Source organism: Vicugna pacos, chromosome 11 (assembly GCF_048564905.1).
Source record: "Vicugna pacos chromosome 11, VicPac4, whole genome shotgun sequence".
NCBI classification, from domain to species: Eukaryota; Metazoa; Chordata; class Mammalia; order Artiodactyla; family Camelidae; genus Vicugna; species Vicugna pacos.
The window spans coordinates 16311400-16326415 of NC_132997.1; the positions used below are offsets into that span (position 1 = coordinate 16311400).

The following is a 15016-nucleotide window of genomic DNA, read 5'->3' on the forward strand; positions in this document are numbered from 1 at the left end:
CTTTTCAGGGTGTGCATGGTTTCCTTGGCTGTGCAGAAGCCTTTCAATTAGATATAGCCTCAGTTGTTAATTTTTACTTTTATTTCTTGTACTTTTTGTAGTCAGAGCCAACAATTAAAAACCAAATCTGATGTTAAGGAGCTCACTACCTAGTCTTTCTTGCTGTTACATGGTTTCAGGTCTTCTATTCAAGGCTTTAACCCATTCTAACTCCCGTTCTGTGGATGATGTGAGAGAGCAGTCCAGTGGGCGTCTCCTGCCTGTGACCACCCAGTGGTCCCCACGCTGTTTATTGCAGAGACTGTCCTTTCCCCAACTCTGCATTTGAGGCTACTTTGCTGTAAATTTCTTGACCACACATGTGTGGATTTACTTCTGGGCTCTGTAGTCTATTCCATTGGTCTAAGTGCCTGTTTTTATGCCAGTACCATACTGTTCGTGTCACTACACTTGTGGCTTGCTTTCTCCTTCTCTAAATTACATGTAGAAAACCAGCAGGAGCCAGGGCTCTTGAGCAGTGCTGGGCCTTTTATCCTGGGGTCGCCCAGGGCTGTAGAGCCCACTGGGCTACCTGCTAGGCAGTTGCAGGATGAGTCATGGGACTGGGGACCTGAGGTTTTCTAGAGGCCCAGCTTCCTGCCACTTCCCAGGCAAGTCCTGGGGCCCATAAAACCAGACTGACATCTCCCAGGACTATGGAAAGATCCCTGGGGGAGGAAATGAGGGCCTGGGGCAGGGCAACCTCCAGCAATTGAGGTAAACCTGAAGGAGGGGTCACCCAGGTAAAGAGCTCAATGGGCTCCCAGCTTAGGGCTTTTGAAGGTAGGGCAGGGGGTGGTTCTTGGAAGAACAGACAGAGGCCAGAGTGGCTGGACTGAGGGCAGCAAGGCCAGGTGGGCTGCTGGCAGGAGGAGGGCCTTCAGGTCTGGCTGAGGACTGCGGGTTTTCCCCAAAGTGCCTCTGAGAGGTTCCCTGTGTGTTAGCAGAGTGACAGGAACAGATGTCTTTTAACCATCCCTCCCTTGGGTCAGAGGGAGTGAGAAAGGGAAGCAAAGTGCATGAATCCAGGACAGTGTCAGTGGTGGCCTGGACAGGGAGGGGAGGGAGATACAGAGAGGTGATGAATGCACTTGGATTTGGGACCCAGGGACAGTGGAGGAGCTGGCTGCATGTGGGGGTGTGGAGGAAAGAGGGAGCAGAGCCCCAGGTTCTGGTTTGAGCAGGTTGGGAGATGGAGCCACTGCATGGATGGGGGATGGGTGGGAAGAGAGTACCAAAAGGCACATAACCTTGGACACTTATGAGATTAGATCAGTTCTGATACACTTTATTTTTACATTGACGCATATTTGATTTACAGTGTTGTGTAAGTTCTTGGTGTACGACATAATGATTCAGTTATAAGTGTACATATGTTCTTTCTCACATTCTTTTCCATTATAGGTTATTACAAGTTACTGGATATAGTTTCCTGTGCTCTGCAGCAGGTCCTTTTTTTTTTTTATCAATTTTGTCTATACTGCTATGTATCTGTAATCCCACACTCCTGATTTCTCCCTCCCCACCACCACTTTCCCCCCGGTAACCACAGATTGTTATCTATGTCTGTGAGTCTGATTCTGTTTTGTCAATAAAGTTACTTGTATCTTTTTTTTTTTAAGATTCCACGTATAAGTTATAAATTTATGTTTCTCTCTCTGACTTACTTCACTTAGTATGCTAATCGCTATGTCCATTCCATTTAGCTGGAAACAACATTCTTTCATCCCCTGTAGTGACTACCTAGTATTCCGAGGTGTGCATATACCACGTCTTCGTTACCCACTCACTGCAGATAGACCCTGACTGCGCTTCGTAAACAGAGCTGACGTGAATATTGAGCTGTATGTCTGGGAAGTCTAGAGATTATTATACTACATGAAGTAAGTCAGACAAAGAGAAATATTATATGATATAATTAAGATGAGGAATCTAAACAAAGGTAAAAGTGATTCCATTTTATAATGAAGTCACTGGGAGAAACTGCATCGTGGGGATTTCAAGCAAGATGCAGTACTACTGGTGACAAAGAAAGACTCTGCCTGTTGACCTGGACTCCTTTAATACTGGGTTTGGATAAAAGCTGACAGCCAGCCTGACGCTTGGGGAGAGTGACTTAAGGACATGAACATAAAGGGAGCAGCAAATGAGACTCACAAGCCTGTCTGGTGATGGCAGCCATCGCCTGTCTGTCTGTCCCTGAGCCACTGTGCATCCAGCCAGAGAAGCCCAGCCTGCCATTCTGGGTGCCCCATGAAGGGGACATTCTCCTGCCTCCAGCACTGTGGTACTGAGCGTAGACAGTTGAGCCAGACTGTCTATGAGTCTTTGACCCCATCTCCAGCCCCTGCTTCCTGTATAGCCTGAGTCATGGTGCTCTGACCTCCTAGCCAAGACCTCAACCCCTTTCATCAGCTTTCCTTTGGAAATTAGAAACCCTCAGGCCTCAGGATGCTCTTGCCCAACCCTCCCATGTGCGGGCAGTTTTCTGCTGGCCACACAGAGAGTGAGCACTGGCTTATAAGCCTGAAAACACAACACACAGACACACAGACACGAAGATTGACATTAAATATGGGCCATGGGGTGGGATCAAGAGAAAAACAGACACAGAGGAGGAAATAAGAGGGAGAAACGGTATTGGAGTCATCATCTAAATGTGAGACCACTCCTACACTTTTCAGGTCTTATCTGACAAGTGCTTGAGGACGTCCCTAGAAGTACCGTGTAGAATCACCCCCACTATGCAGGTGGGGAGACAGACAGGCATGGACAGACACCAGGAATTATCCAGGATGGAGAACAGGTAAGGAGGAGGAACTGAGTCTGGAAGCCAAGGCGTCCCCTCGCAGCTGCACACAGAGCCTCCCCGGGATCCATGGAGAGGGCACGGCTGCTGTAACTGGAAGAGGTGGGTCTGCATGGACAAGGGGGTGAGCAGGCAGCAGCCCACAGGGCTGTGTGTGGAGGTGTTGTCTGAGGAGGGGATTCCAGGAAGTGGACCCCAGGAAGTGACATCACTTCCTTGATAACAGACCCCAACAGAATTGGAACCCAGTAACCAGGCACCCACATTCCAGTGACGGCCCTTGTGCCAGCTCACTTGGCTGGAGACAGTTCACAGAGAAACATGTTCTTCTGTGTCCTGAACTCCTGGGCTTCACCTTCAGGAAAACCTGGCATGAGAGGTGTCTCAGAGGTTGTAGGTTTTGGTTCAGCCAGCAACCAGGGCACCTCTGTGCTTTAAACAGGAGGTCACCTAAGGTAAAAAAATGTGGCCTGGAGCAGGCCAATCTGGGCCCATCCTCCTCTGGGAGCCCTCCCTGGGCAGGCCCACTTCAATTCATCTCTGTGTGGGGGAAGGGGGACTTGAGGGGAGGTGTCCCCTCTGGGCTGGAACAGGTTGTCAAGCGCTTGGTAACCTGGTGGTCCTGTCATGGCCACACCCAAGGACACGGCTGGCCAGGGAGAAAGAGGACGCCTGAGGGACATTTTACATGTGCCAGTGGGAATCCAAGGACTTCAGGTTGTCAGCTTTTTTGTCACTAATGTAGATCTGTGCAGAGTGGTATGTGTGAGTCTGGGGTGGAGATGTCCTGTGGATCTGAGAATCAGCCGAGACATTCAGAAAGGGCTCTGAGGTTTCTGCCTGGTTCCTGGGGACTGTGTTTGCAGGACTCCACACAGGAGATCACACAGGACCTTGTTCATGGAGTCCCCTGCTCCATCTCCTTGTAAGAGTAGCAGCAGTCCCAAGACACCAACAGAACCCAGGACGGGCTCAGGGTGAGTGCAAGTAAGGAGACTCTACACCCTGGAAGCCCTGGGTCCAAGAACTGCCCTCCACCTCTCCTGGTCTCCCTCTTGAGACCTGCTGGCAAAGGAATTTGATTCCCCATCTCTCCCACCCACCCTCACAGTCCAGGCTCTGCCCTGGCCAGATGCAAAGTCAATGTCCACATATGAGACAGAATCTCTGGAAGAGCCTTTGATAGAATTTCAGTTCATGTTACGTCAAGGGTGTTTCTGTATTTTTGTACAGATTTTCATGTTTTCCTTCCATCCCATGTGTCCATGTTGGCCCGACAATCCTGATCCCACACAGTCCAGGATCAGCCTCTGGGTTCTCATCTCTAAAATGAGATGCTTTGATAGCAGTCAAGGGGATGATGTAGTTAATAGAGGGAAGTGCTGTCAATACTGGGCTGACACAATGATCGGAGAAACTGGTACACTTAGTCATCACCCACTGACACTTTTCCTGCTGATACTGAGAAACTTTATTCTGCCGAGAGCTCTCTTGTCCCATCTCTTGTCACAAGTCCCTGAGGCTTGTAGATTGAATCTGAGCTTCAGCCCTAAATCCCGTGATGGTCTACGGTGTTGCATCTGATTCATGTCTCTCCTCTGTTCCACCCCAGGGGGAAGATGTGTCAACAGGGAGCAGGAATGAGGACTGCATGGTTTGGAGCATCCAGAGAGACAGACTGGAGATGCTTGTGGCAAATCTGGTGCCTGCTGTCCTGGGAAGCAACCCCTCCTACCTACATACACTCCTGGGCACCTACAGAACTTTGGCCACTGCCTACAAGGTGCTTAACCTTCTATTCCAAAGGTGAGCACTCTGCCCTCATGGGACATCAGTGATGCAGCCACATACTAGTGGTGAGATGTGGGAATGTCACTCCACCAATGTGAACCTCGTTTGCTGCTTTGCACCCTCAGGTGAGAGAGCATCGGGCCCTAGGATGATACTAAGAACAGAGAGGGCCCTTCATGGAAAGTGCTTTCTGGGGCCCTGGCCCCTGGAAAGGTCAGCAGGAGGGGCTGTGGTTGTGCCAACTGGTCATCTCCTCCTGCCCTTGAGGCGGCCTCTGCCTCCTGCATCACTGAATGTGGCCTTGGGTTAAAATATTTTCCTATTTCAAGTGTAATTTGTGATTCCATTAGCTGCCCCTGTCCTAGGTCAATGAGAGCAGGGATCCCTGGGTGGGAGAAGTGGGGTCCTAGTCCCACTCAGTTCTGTGTGGTGGGGTTGTTTGGGCTCATTCATTCCTCAAGTATATAGGAAGTCCACCAGGGACAGGCACATTTATAGGAATAACAACCATTTAATGCACTGAGCAGACAACAGCCCTGCCCTCCAGGGCTTCCATACTCCCGGGAATCACACTGTCACACTAGATGTCACATCCAGCTAGTGTGCTCAGGACAGTCCATGTGACACCATCCTGGCTTACAACCTTCCTTACATCCTTCCTTACACTGATGTGGATGGACCCCTGTATGAGCTGAAATGGGGAGTTTCTTTGATTGAAGAGAGGGGCTCCCTTGCCTAAATAAGTATGGAGCTGTGGACTGTGTTGATAAGTTGGGGGGGCAAACCCTGAATCCCACACATCCTATGATTTTGGCTTGAGAGTAGAAGTCTTAGGGTTTCTTCTGGCAAATGGGAAAGGTCTCTGGAGACCCAGAGAGCTGTTGTTGTGGCTGTGGTACTGTGAGAAGCATCTGGGAGGTCAGAGGTCAGAGTCAGCCCCTAAGTGAACCCACAGCCATCCCCTCTTCATCCCAGCCCTATCCCCACCCACTTCCTGGGACCCAGAACATAATGGGTGGAGAGCATCCTGCCCACACTCTGGTGAAGCCTTAATGGTGGGGACTCAGCTGGTGCTCAGGGGACCCAGTGAGCCTCAGGGGACAGCTGAGTCCACCCTGTGGGAGGTGAGTGGCAGGGACAGGAGGAGACCCAGGCAGGGTCCCTGGAGGATTAGGCAAAAGGCAGGGACAGGAGCTAAAGTCTGAGGTGTGAGGAGGCCCATGGGAAGCCTGGGAGGCAGACACAAGCTTCTATACCCTCCTGGGTCAGACACTCATAGAGCAGCTCCTGTTTCCCCAAAAGGGCAGTGCCGAGAGCAGACAGCCTGCCTGTCCTCACAGAGGTGCCACCCAGTGGGGAGGGGCTGGGGGGACAGAGCAGTGTGTCAGACATCCCTGAAAAGGGGAGAAGTGGTCAAACCACAGATAAAGGGATTTCCCTTCAGAAAGCTTGTAGCAGCCCCTCCTCTGAGTCCAGGCCCTCCTCTGCACAGACTGCCAGGTGAGATGGGACATGGAGCAAAACTGGCCTCTGGATGGGCAGAAGCTAAGGGCAGAGTGGCCCATGTCCCCGCAGGGCTGCCATGAAAGCACAGCATGGAAGGCAAGGCCAGGTCTGTCACTCTGCTTCTCCACTACTACCCCCAGGGCCATGTCCTCCATCGTGGGCACCTGGCTGCGCCAGTACCCAGAGGATTTCCACCAGCCCCCAGAATTTCCCTGCCTGAAGATGGTACTGGCTTATGCAGAGCTGAGCATGCCTGGCTCAGACCTGGAGCACCAGGCCCATCTTCTGGCAGAGCTGGGGCTCCCAGAGGCAGATGGTGATGGTGGGGAGGATGCAGAGTCGGTGATGGGCTGAGTCAGGAGGGGAAAGCAATGGACCACACAGAGGAGAGCCTCCTGAGGATGGAACTGGACCAGGAGCAATGGGGAGCCTCAGATCATTTGCCTTGGACTGCATCTGAGAATGCTTCTTGGGCATGGGATCTTGGACTGAGGCTTCACTGACTGGCAGTGAGGGCTTTCCTATTTTGGGGAGACATGTGGAAAAGCAGTCTTATTGATGAGAGTTTCCCTTCTTGGAGCTACAGCGGCAGCTCAGAGCAAGCTCTGGAAGCACCTGGAGACCTAAAGCCTGCTGCACCTCTCCTGCCCAGGACAGCTCCAGAGCCAGAGCAAGCTCAAGCCACAGCCCTTGCTCAAGTTCAAGGGCCAGACGAAGGGATACACCAACTCCAAAACCAGAGCCAGAGCCTGCTTCTGCCCCAGCTCTCATTTAAGTTCAAAGCCAGGAAAAGCACCTGCACGGGCTCCAATTCTAGAGGAGGTTCAGGCAACAGCTGTCCTCCATCTCAGAGCCCGAAAATCAGGAACAGCTGCTCTAGCACTTCCTCTACCACCTCAGCCAGCCGCCTGCCCGGCCTCACATCCAGAGCCTCAGCCAACCTCAGCCAGAGCTCCCCCACTGGCCCTGGGGCACCACTGTGCTTTGGCCCAGCTGTGACCCCACAGGGTTATCCAGTTCTAGATCAGAGACCACAACACACCCACTTCTCCTAGTTACTCAGGTGCTAGAGTCAGGTCCTCCCAGGATATACCTAGAGCTGCTACCCGATCAGCAAGGAGCACCAGCACACGCAGTGCCTTCAGGGCCGCGGGCTGAGCTGCCCCGGGTGCCAGCAGCCACACTGGAGATGTCCTTCCCATTCCCTGTAATTCCTTCTTTAAAAAAAATAAATTTGTTATATTACATACACTAAATTATTTATTCTATGACATAGTGACTTTAAAGTTTAATTTTTTGATTAAATTGTAAATGTACTTGGCATTAAGTACATTGACAATGTTACAATAACCCCTTTTAACGTCTATTCCAGAACATTCTTATCAAAGGAAAGTGTAGTATGTACCAGTCAGGCTCTGCTGCCTCCCCTCCCCTTCAGTGCTGGGGCACCCGCTGTGCCTGATGTGTCTGTGAATTTACAACCCCTGGGTATTCTTATTGGTGATATCATGTTACAGTAGTCTCTTGTGTCTGTCTGAGTAATGTATGAGGAGACTGATTACCATGGGGTTTATTTTGCTTTAAATATAAATTTTAAATATTAAAAATATGCCATGTCACCAAATTAAAGGCAAGGCCTTGGATGTGTTCCCTCCAGCAGAATTCCCTAGCTGCAGCAGCGGCTCCCACTTGAGATCATATGAGCAGAAAGAGTTGTGACAAAACATATCAGGTGCTCAAGGAAACTGCAGGAAGGTCAGAGCTTCAGCCTCAAGAGCTTCAGAGATGAGCACAGGCCCTTCCACCCCTCAGGCTCCCCCAGCAGTGACTCCCTGCCTCATCCCTGGTCCAGACCCCCTGTGGCTAACATCCTGTCATTCAGCTTCTGCAGGGGAAGGGACTCTGCCTTTTGCCCTAAACCGCAAATGGGGAGGAAGGAGGGCCAATATGTCCATCAATGTAAGGTCAAGGGGGTCCCATGTTTTGAGTTAGTGAGTGAGATGATGGTCAGTGACCTCCCTTCTCTCTACCCAGAGTTGGAGCCCCCGGTGCAGAGAACATATGTCCTCACTAAAAGGAAATTCCAAGCTTTCCCAGGAGGGGAAAAACAGAAGCCCCTGTTTAAATTGGGAGCAGATGAAGCAGAGATCCAAGGGCCCAGGGGAAGGCCTGCTTGGGCTGAGGCTCTACCCTGAGGCTTAGGAGCACAGGCTAAGTGCTGGTTTGTAGGATGTTACTAAGAATCATCATTGCAGAGTCTGTATGTAAAACCAAATTTGCCCCCAGAAAACACATTCAGTAAAGATCCTCAAACATCCCTTTTCTACCTTAGATCCTGTAGAAGGTTGAGATGTGTAGCTCATAAGTAGAGAGAATGATAGGGGATGGGGTGTCCACAGAGTCAGGGCAGTTCAGGTTGTCTGACTTGGCAGGAGGGGACCACTCTCCTTGGATGCCGATATTTCCCTAATAGAGCAGAAACCCAGAATACCACAGGCGTAGAGTGGTAAGGTTTTTCCTCTCTCGTGGAAAATAATTACGAGTGTAGAGAGTTCATACTGTCAACAGCACACCATGGTAGTCAGCCATTATCCATCTTTCTGCCCCTTTCAGTATTTTTAGCTGGTGTTCATCCTCAAGGCTGTCTCTTGGCCCAAAATGGCTGCTGGAGCACGGGACTTGATCCGCCAACATGCGTTCACCTCTGAGGCAGGAAGGAGGAAAGAGAAAGGGTCAAAGAGCCAACTCAGCTGCATCTACTCCATCTAAACAGCCTCCCTCAAACCCACACAGTCCACACAATCCTATTGCTCACTTCTAATCTGCCTGAAGTTCATCTGGACACTTTCAGCTATAAGAGACCTTAGGAAGTCAACCATTGTTATGGAGAATTTCTGTCTTCATTTAGACCATTTTTCTCTTCTTAAGTAAAAAAAAAAAAAAAAGAATAAAAGCCATGTGGTGATGACCTGGGCTGTTTGCCTACACTAAACACCAAGAAGAAGGGGAGGAGATGGAGTGATTTTCAGATGAGTTGGGTTTCGTTTACCTACCATAGAGGCCCTCTGCTTGGTGTCTCTTCATTCCCAGGGGAATTAGAGATACAGTTTCTAACCAGGATTTTCTAGAGGCAAAGATTCTTTCATTTCCCAGGCAGGCGGCTGGAACCACAGTGGGGCTTTCATCTGCCTGTTCCTTGGAAGCAGCTCGGAGAATATCCTCTTCTGTTCCCTGATGAGGTGGGCCAAGGTGGAGGATGGGAACTTGGGGAAGCAGTCCAAATCGCTGGATCAAAAATTGAGATCTGCCAAAAAAAAAAAAAGTGTCATCAAAAATTAGGCCTATTGGACACCCACACTTTCAGCCTAGAAGTACATACGACATCAGAGTGATTATTAGTAAAAATAGTTCACATCCAATAAAACTCCACATGCTCAAATGCACTACTGACTGATGACACAAGGAAAATACACTACTGAACAATTTTGGTACCTGCTGTTTGACTCAGGTCAGTTGACGGGATCCAAATAATGGTCACTAAGGAAATCTTACAAAGGCAGATTCTTTAGTCATTAAATAATGTTTTGGACAAGAAATCTTACCACGTATTTCTTTTACATTTGATCCCAAGTGAAATACTTTCAGTAAATGAAAAATAAACATGGCTATCCCTGAGTCAGTCCTGAGGCTGGGAGCCGCCCGGAGCCCCCCATCCCACGCCCCCAGGAGCCAGTGCGCAGGCGTGAGCAGAGGCAGGTGTGAGGGCTGCGGGGAAGGGGATTCACCCCTGAACTGGGTGGGTTCCTGGGAGGCCCTGGGTCGTGACAAGTAAGTTGAAGACTGAGTGGGTCACTGACTATGTGACCCTCCTGGCGGCCGGGGAGAAGCACAGAGGCTGGTAAGTGCAGCCCTGCCTGTCGCTCCTCCCCGCCCGCCAGCGGGCCAGCAAGGGGCCCGGCTCTCCAGCTGCCAGGCCGCGATCATACCCGGGTCCTCGGCTCCGGGGCCGCCGCTACCAGTCGCAGCCGCTCCGCTGTCGGCAGCGTAAGGCCGTTGGGCTCGGGCCACGAAGGCGGGCGTTGCATGGAGGGCGTCCCTCCTGCGCGCGCCCCGGGCCCACAGGGCAGCGGGGCCGTCCCCTTGGGCGCCTGCGGTGGCGGTGGGGACGGGACGGGCCCTGGCCTCGGACTGCGGGCCCCGGACTCGGCCACTTGCCCCGAGGCTCGCGGGCTCTGGACCGGGCGGCCGCCTGAGAGGAGCCACAAAGTCGGGGCCGCGGGGCTCAAGTCTCCCATTGATGTGTCCAGAGCTGTGATGTTGCCTTTGGGCTCTGGTTACGCATAGATGGTGGGTGCGGAAACCGCATGATGTCCCTCGACCACCAGCCGCCTGGAGAGCGTATTCAGATAGCACTTCTTAAGAGACATAAGGGGTAGGATCAGATCCAAAAGGCTCAAGGTTACCTTTGAGCATTTCAATACTTTATTGACAGAAATGACAATTACTAACTCTCAGAGCGCCCCCTGGAGGGCAAGTTGTGACATACTAACATCTATTCAAAATTAGAAAGACATTGCCACCTTTTGACATTTTTGCATCTCGAGGGCCTTTTGAACAGTGTGTGTGTGTTTCCTGTTGGTGGTACTCTTTTCCAGCAACAGGCCGTCTTTTGGAGAAGCAAGGTTACTCTCAGTTCAATGAGCATTTAAAAATTCATTTTGAGCAGTTACCATAGACACACAAATATTTGAAAATTCTAATCATTAAAAGGCTTGGTGGCTTTTTGTTTTGGCGGGGTCCTGTGATAAATTTTGCAAGAGGAAGGGAAGCCGACGGAAGGAGAAATGCTTATTTCATGACATTCTGCTATGCACTGTTTCAATTTTGAATATGTAATTGCAGGTGAATCTCAGATTGGCTCCAGCAAAGGCATATGCTCTTTTAGAATACTTTCTTTGTCCTCTGGATTCTTATGTGCTTTTTTTTTTTTTTTGGTACAAACATGCCTCGTTAGCAGGCTTCAAATCATAATAGAAGATAGTTAAAAAAGGGATCACTGTAATTTACAATGCTTTGTAAGATATTGTCTTTCTCTATTAAAATTTTTTCCTGATGCACCAAATTTTCCACACAAAACACTCAGAAATGACTTAAACAAACAAACAAATGAACAAAAAAACCTACTACCCTTTGTCTCTGATAGTGAGGCAGCCAGCACATCATCTCACTGTTGAAGACAACGACCTGTGACTGAAAGATGGGGATGGAGTACAGAAGAGTCTCCTGACCTAGAAGTGGCTGTGGCCTGTATCCACCAAGAGGTCACTGCCAGTCAATGAGTCTTTCCCAGGCAGCATGGGATTTTAATTACTGTCATCTGGGTTTAGTGAAGTTTCAACAGAGGCATTAGCCAGTGATTGTTTTATGAAACAGCCCTGCCTGTGGGGACCTGGGAGAGGCAGAGGCATGTTCATCAAGCATCGACCACAGCAAAGATGAGGCAAGAAGAGCAAGTGAGAGAAAGGGGAGCGAGAGAAACAGAGAGACACTGTGACAAAGACAGACTGACAGGGAGCAAAAGAGACAAAGAGAGACTCAGAGATCAAGACAAAAAGACCAGCAAGGAAACTGCCAGGGTTGACAGTGAGAGGAAGCTGGAGAGAGACAGGGTGTGTTAGCCAGCTCATCCTGGCCTTGGGAAGGCCAGCACTGTCTCCCCAGTCCTGGGTACAGGGGAGATGATTGTAGGAGAAATGATTCTTCTCTTTGATTGCAGATGGTGTGTTTTCTAGAATTCTGTGTTCTTATTCAGAGAGAAAAGTATTATTCTTCAGATAGTCTAGAAACACCACCAGGGGACAGATGGAGCCTACCCCAGACTGCAGCGTGGTACCAGCACAGGTCTTTCTAATGCCACCTGCTTCTTGGTCTTTCTAGGTGCTTTGGTGAGTCTCCTGATATCAGGATGTCATTGCTTTAAATAATGTCCTGAATTGTACTGGAGCTGTTTTTGTTGGGACTTGGAGTCCTGGGAGGGTATTGGTACATTTCCTACGCAGGGACCTAGGGGGAAATTTGGAAGGAAGTGGGTTGGCTGTCCTTTTTCAATATTAGGCTTGAACTGGGAAGATTATGTACAAATGGTCTGAACAAACTCTTTGCTGGTGACATGAGCGACTGAGTATGCTCATCTCTGAAGAAAATGAATCTGCTTTTTCTGGCCACAAGGCATTCTCTGGCAACTGAGAGCCCAGTGGAATGTCTGTGGATCTGTCCTCTTGATGGGTAGTGTTTCTGCAGGGGATCCCATCATAGCAATTATGTCAATTCTGCTGGACAGTGGGCACCGTAAGGCCGATCACCTAGTGCTCCAAATCCCCCCAGCAGTTCCTGCTGGAGAGGGACAGATTAGAGAGTCCAACAGACCCAAGAAGAACTCCTTAGGGAGCTAGACTCAGAAGCAGCGCACTTTGGATCCATCACTAGGCTCTCAGAAAGTTTTTCAGATCATAGCTGATTTAGGACACCAAATTAATGATGAGAAACTGTAGCTCAAAAGCTGAATGGCTCCTGGAGAGGCAGCCACTTGATGGATCTCTGGCTGGCTTCTTCTCTTGCCAATCCTGGCAAGAACTCAACACTGAAATGCCAGGATGAACCTCTTTCGACATTCCAAAACTGTAGAGAAAGCTGACTTGACCAGACATCTTTTCAAAATGCTGACCCTGAGAGAAGAAAACTATTCCTAGGAGAAAAATTCAAGTTATAGCTATTATCATGTCCTAGAAATGTATACACAGCCCTCATCACCTAAGACTACACACTTGGCTTAATTAGCAGAACCTGAAAGGGGAAAAAAAAAAAGGCTTTTTGAATTTATTTTCTTTTTATTGAGTTATAGTCAGTTTACAATGCTGTGTTAATTTCTGGTGTACAGCACAATTTTTCAGTCATAAATTAATATACATATATCCATTTTCATGTTCTGTTTCACCAAGAGCTACTAGATCTTGAATATATTTCCCTGTACTATACAGTATAAGCTTGTTTATGTATTTTATAGATACCTCTCAGTATCTACACATCTCAGACTCCCAGTCTATCCCTCCCACACCCCTCCCCCATGGCAACCACAAGTTTGTGTTCTATGTCTGTGAGTCTGCTTCTGTTTTTGTATTTAAGTTTACTTGTTGTCGTCTTATTCTTTTTTTTTTTTTTTAGATTCCACATATCATATGATATTTTTCTTTCTCTATCTGGCTTACTTCACTTAGAATGACATTCTCCAGGGAACCCATATTACAGCAAATGGTATTATGTTGTCATTTTTATGACTGAATAGTATTCCATTGTATAAATATACTACATCTTCTTTATCCAGTCATCTGTAAGTGGCATTTAGGCTGATTCCATGTCTTGGCTATTGTACATAGTGCTGCTGTTAACACAGGGTTGCAGGTGTCTTTTTCAATTAAGGTTCCATCTGGATATATGCCCAGAAGTGGGTTTGCTGGGTCATATGGTAAGTCTATTCCTAGTCTTTTGAGGAATCCCCATACTGTTTTCCACAGTTGCTGCACCAAACTGCATTCCCACCAACATTGTAGGAGGGTACTCTTTTCTTCACACATTCTCCAGCATTTATCATTTGCAGACTTTTGAATGACGGCCATCCTGACTGGTGTGAGGTCATATCTCATTCTAGTTTTGATTTGCATTTCTCTGATAATTAGTGATATTGATCATTTTTTCATGTGCCTCTTGATCATTCATATGTCTTCATTGGAGAATTGCTTGTTTAGGTCTTCTGCCCATTTTTGGATTGGGTTTTTTTTTCTTATTAAGTCATATGAACTTTTTATATATTCTGGAGATCAAGTCCTTGTCAGTTTCATCCTTTGCAAATATTTTCTCCCATTCCGAAGGTTATCATTTTGTTTTGCTTATGTTTTCCTTTGCTGTGCAAAAGCTTGTAAGTTTAATTAGGTCCCATGTGCTTATTTTTGCTTTTATTTCTATTGCTTGGGTAGACTGCCCTAGGAGAACATTGCTGAGATATATGTGAAATAATGTTTTGCCTGTGTTTTCTTCAAGGAGGTTTATTTTGTCTTGTCATATGTTTAAGTCTCTAACCCATTTTGAGTTTATTTTTGTGTATAGTGTGAGGGAGTGTTCTAACTTCATTGATTTACATTCTGCTGCCCAGTTTTCCCAACACCATTTGCTGAAGAGACTATCTTTATTCCATTGCCTCCTTTGTCAAAGATTAATTGACCAAAAGTTTGTGGGTTCATTTCTGGGCTCTCTATTCTGTTCCATTGATCCATATGATTGTTTCTCAGGAGGGCCAAAGGGACTCTTCTCCACTGAACAGGAATTAGACTTGTGAGAAGAGGGACAAATCATGTGATTTCACACCACCTGATTAGGATAAGGGGTGATCACCTGTGGCAGCCTGGGCGACTGCTGGCCTGAGAAGGGAAGCCACACAGACAGTAAAGAACAGCTTTTATTCTCAGGGATGCCATAGGAATTTTTCTCCCCTGAACTAGGGACTTAAGTCTTGTGAGAAAAGGTGCAAATCTTGCAAGATTTGACTCCAGCTAAGAGGATTCAGTGTGATCACCTGAGAGAAACTGGGCTACAGCTGGCCAGAGAAATAAATGAAGGCACACAGATAGGAAAGTAAAGCTTTAAAACTCAGGAGAGCCAAAGGGATTCCTCGTGCTTGAATAGGGGACCCAGGCTCTCGAGAAAAGGGGCAGCTCTCCTGAGACAGCTGAGGCTTCTGTGAGAGGATGTGTGCTCACTGAGATGAGTCAGACTGCATTCACGATCATGTGAGAAGAAAGTGCGTCCTTTCAAGATAGG

The 15016-nt window shown here is 48.4% G+C and overlaps 1 long non-coding RNA gene across 1 annotated transcript; it reads right to left on the reverse strand.

Annotated features, from left to right (window-relative positions):
* Positions 1-7387: 7387 nt before the first annotated feature.
* LOC140699681 (uncharacterized) lies at positions 7388-10215 on the reverse strand. Its single transcript, XR_012077929.1, has 3 exons — positions 10132-10215; positions 9199-9449; positions 7388-8849 (listed from the first exon to the last, which is right to left on the reverse strand). It is a non-coding gene; the product is annotated as an uncharacterized lncRNA (long non-coding RNA).
* Positions 10216-15016: the final 4801 nt, after the last annotated feature.